Here is a 4113-nt window from a genome sequence, read left to right as displayed (position 1 = left end):
ACTCACCGGGCTGCGAAGTGTCCGTCTCTAGGCAACCGTGACGTTCAGCGTCAGTCCGTAGCGTTCAGGGGTCCTTCAGCTCCCGCCACGACAGTGTAGCTGTCCTTAATATTTCCTGTTTTATTTTGTCGATTATTGTTAAGCTTAGTGTTGATGTGTTTACTATAGGCGTGTGTATCGGACAGTTATGTATCGGTTCAATACGGGACGCACATTTAACGGTCAAATATGGGACCACTCCGTATTTTACGGAAAATCCTATTCAGAAATTATTGCACTTTATCTGGCAGAAGTCTTCCTTCAGTTCACAGTTGCACACAACTCCGCATTGGTCTCACAAACAGTCCTCATAAAATATTGAATATTTGTGGTAATAACATGTCAGAGTTGGGTAATAATAACAATAACTTGGGGAGAAAAAAGACATTGGATTCCCAAACTAAGCTGATTAATAGTTAAAGGCTATTCCAAATAACTTCATCTATAATTTATGTTTAAAGGTCATGACTGCATAGTTCTATAACAGCATCATATAGCCTACAAATAGCTTGAATATATGTATTATTTTTTAACAAACAATAAATTTTCCCAAAACAGCTAACTGAATATTAAATAGTGTTGGAGCTTGAAGCTAACATTTTAGAGCTCACTCTTTTTTTCCAATTTAGAGAGTTCAGAGCCATCTGTTAGCAGAAAATAATGTGAAGGTTTGTTGTCTCTTTGTGGGAGGCAAATTGACAGAAAACAGCGGTGTCGGAAAACAGATTTTTTTTTTCTCACTTCATTAATTTGACCAATCTAACATTAAATCAGATGCGACTGCTGGCTGAGATTGTCTAACTCCTATTTCTTCTATTTGATGAAACTTTCAAAGTTATGTATTACATGTAAACAGTTTTCATTATCACTCCTCTTTAAGTAATGATGTGAGAGCATGAGATATAAGTGCTGACATTGAGGCAGTTTATCCATCCTAAGATATAATGAGTCAGACATTTACAGAATATCTGTCCCTAAACATTCATTTAGGCTGAGAGGTCGAGCTGCTTACAGGATCACAAACAGAAGGAGCTTGATTTTTTCGTTCGATACAACTCTGAACATATTCAGAGTCATGCTGAGGTCCCGGTTTCTCATTTGGAGGAGACAAAGTGAAAATCAGCACACATGAGGTTACCATGCCAACTGGCATCAGCCTATTCAAGCGGTTTTCTAGTTGTTCAACCGGCCAACCGGACTAATATCTGAGTGAAATTCAAAATAGACGAGAGAAAAAGAACAAAGAAGGGGAAACCTGCAGTTTTGATGGCTAGTTTTATTGTTAGTTTATCATTGGGGGCAATTGTTCACACTGTTGCCTCAAAACGAGGCAACAGTACGTTCCACTGTGCATGCGTGTGTGCTGACAACATCCAAAATCATATGTTAGGCTGATTAGCTGCTCTCAAGCACATAAAAGAGATTTTGTGAGCAAAGTGATGATCTAACAATCCGTTCAGGGTTTCCTCCAGCTGAATGCTGATTATGAGAACCAGTTTCAGCCCTTTGAGTCCTTCATGGCAGCTCCAAGACCTCAGATGTTTCTTATGTGAGTTACTGAAAGGACAGAATAGTGAAAACTGGGCTGAGAAGTGAAGACTTTCTGTGAGGTGAAATAATTTTTAATGAACTGTGATTTCATGTTTCCTTTTTAGGATCAAAGCAAAATAACATAACTTGAAATTATGCGTGGATCAGTGTGGCCTTTCAAAATATTTTAACCATCAGAAAAAATATCCTTGCAATTTTGAAAAGACAGGCTGGCAAAGACACAGGGTGGATCTCTGTTGCATCTACTAATTAATGTAAACATTTTTTGTAAAATGTTTATTTTATTAAATTTTAGAAAAAAAATGTGTTAACATCTGCTAAATATAATATTTATATTTTTGTCACTTTGTTGTAAAATAGCCTAAGCATTTAGTTAATATGAAACAGTAATTGTCCCTGCAGGCAGCTGTTTAATAAAACAGATTGTTTGAATTAGTTTACCTAATCACAAAATATGTGGAAAAAACAACTGACTTATTCAAACCCTCATAAGATTTCCATAAGCATCAAGGAGTAACAGTTTGGTATTAAAGATCCAGATTTTAATTAGTTTCCTTTCTTTTATATGTATGCTGTTTTATCTCTCCTCCTGTTTTATCTTCTGTGTTTTTATATCTTATAATTTCCAAAATGCTGAGGTACAGGGCAAAAAACCAGTTCACATAATAAGCCACTTAAAATTATTGATATAATCCCAGGATGTTTTTATCATTTTGGGTCAGTAGCCAAATACCTAGAAACTCAATATTTTTACAAGTCTTTGTAGCTGGAAAACAAGTTTGAAATTACCTCAAATTGTATTTTTAAGTCATAAAATATTTTAGTCCACAAGTCTTATATTAAACACGTGCATTTAGTTCTATTCAGCATCACTTACGGGCCGACGAGGGCGGCGGCGCTCCTTGTCAACATGACAACACTAACTCTCTAATCCTGTTTGAGGAATTTTAACTTTTGTTCAGACTCATTATTCTTTGGTAGACTTTATTCTTTTATGTCAGCTCTTTATAGCATCAGGTATGAACAAGTGGATGAGAGAGGAAGGCACAGTTTTGTGCAAATTACTTCAGATGATTTATATATCTGCAGGTTTTGGTAAGCAATAGAAAGTCATATTGGCACTTTAGTGTCTGTTGCTGCTTCTAAGGGATCTTTGTAGTGAGAGGAGCGTTTTAATTTGCTACCCTAGCAACTCTATTAGCGGTTCTCTGGGAAGCGATCATCTCTGGATATCTTTTAAAAAAAACTACAACATAATTTAGCCACTGACGGATACAGTTCAACTTAACTTATCTGCCCCAGCCAAGTTTCATTTACTGCTGGTGGTTTGCTTAGAGTTGAAGCTTTCATTTAACGTGTGATTTTGTCTAATTTAAAGTTGATTTGTCATTACAACCATCAACTGTAAAATTTAACTGTTAAATTCCAAGGAAATGCATTATAATATATGAAAACAGCGAACAGAACCACTTCCTGCTATAAAGTGTGTTACATTCACTCACATCAATATGAAAACGATCAATTTAATGAGATCAAACTTCATTTGCAATAAAAGCTGCAAGTCGCTTGGATTCAAACATCTCCAGGCCTAAATCTCTGTTCATTCTTCTTTTCAAAATAACCAAAACGAGTAGAAAACATCCACAAATATCAATTTAAGTTTTAACACAGATTCACTATTGTATTTAGGTCTTTGTACTTTGAATAGGCCATTCCATTTTAGGACTGGCTTTATATTTATGGTTATTGTCCTGTAGATGCTTGATGCTCTCAAGTATTTTAGAATCATTACGTTTTTTTTCAAGGATTTACCTACATTTAGAAAGAAAACACACAAAGTTTTGTGGTCGTAACATGACAAAATGCGGAAATGTTAAAGGGATACATACATACATACTTCACAATACACTGTAAAAGGATATCTGGATATCCATAATTTGTCCAAAGAAAAATACAAATGAGAGATTTGTAGAGATGAAATGTTTTTGAATTTCAATTTGTTGCACTTAATGATTATCCGGTGTCTTCTACTCTAAGAAAAACACACAAACAACTAATAGGTTTGAAGGTGTATATAAAAGGTTAAGTCGTCTCACGTTGCCTGACCCGCTGATTTGATCATGACTTTCTTGATTCCAATGCCTCAGGAGAACTTATGGTCAGCGTCACGGTCATTCAACCACTGATCTGGGCTTCACAGACACACAGCTCACAATTACTCAATCTGTTTAGATTACTCCCATGACCAGCAGGGAGTGACCACACACTAAAAATGTTTACGACATTAATCGCACCCCAAGAGGACCTTTTCTCAAATGCGTTTTTATTGTGGTTCATTCAAAATTGAAAAAAAAGGGGAGCATTAAAATTTAATTGGTTGGAAAATTTGGTCGTTTTGTTTTTTGTGGCATGGCAGTTTGCTGCTAATGCACTCAATTCTGGGGATTTCTAGTCGTTTTACATGTGAGTGGTTTAGAGAGCGTCAAGGAAATTGGCTCATCACTCAATAAGAGCTGTGAGACC

This window comes from Poeciliopsis prolifica, unplaced genomic scaffold (genome assembly GCF_027474105.1).
Source record: "Poeciliopsis prolifica strain line A6 unplaced genomic scaffold, Auburn_PproV2 SCAFFOLD013, whole genome shotgun sequence".
In the NCBI taxonomy this organism is placed as follows: domain Eukaryota; kingdom Metazoa; phylum Chordata; class Actinopteri; order Cyprinodontiformes; family Poeciliidae; genus Poeciliopsis; species Poeciliopsis prolifica.
This window is presented reverse-complemented; position numbering follows the sequence as displayed.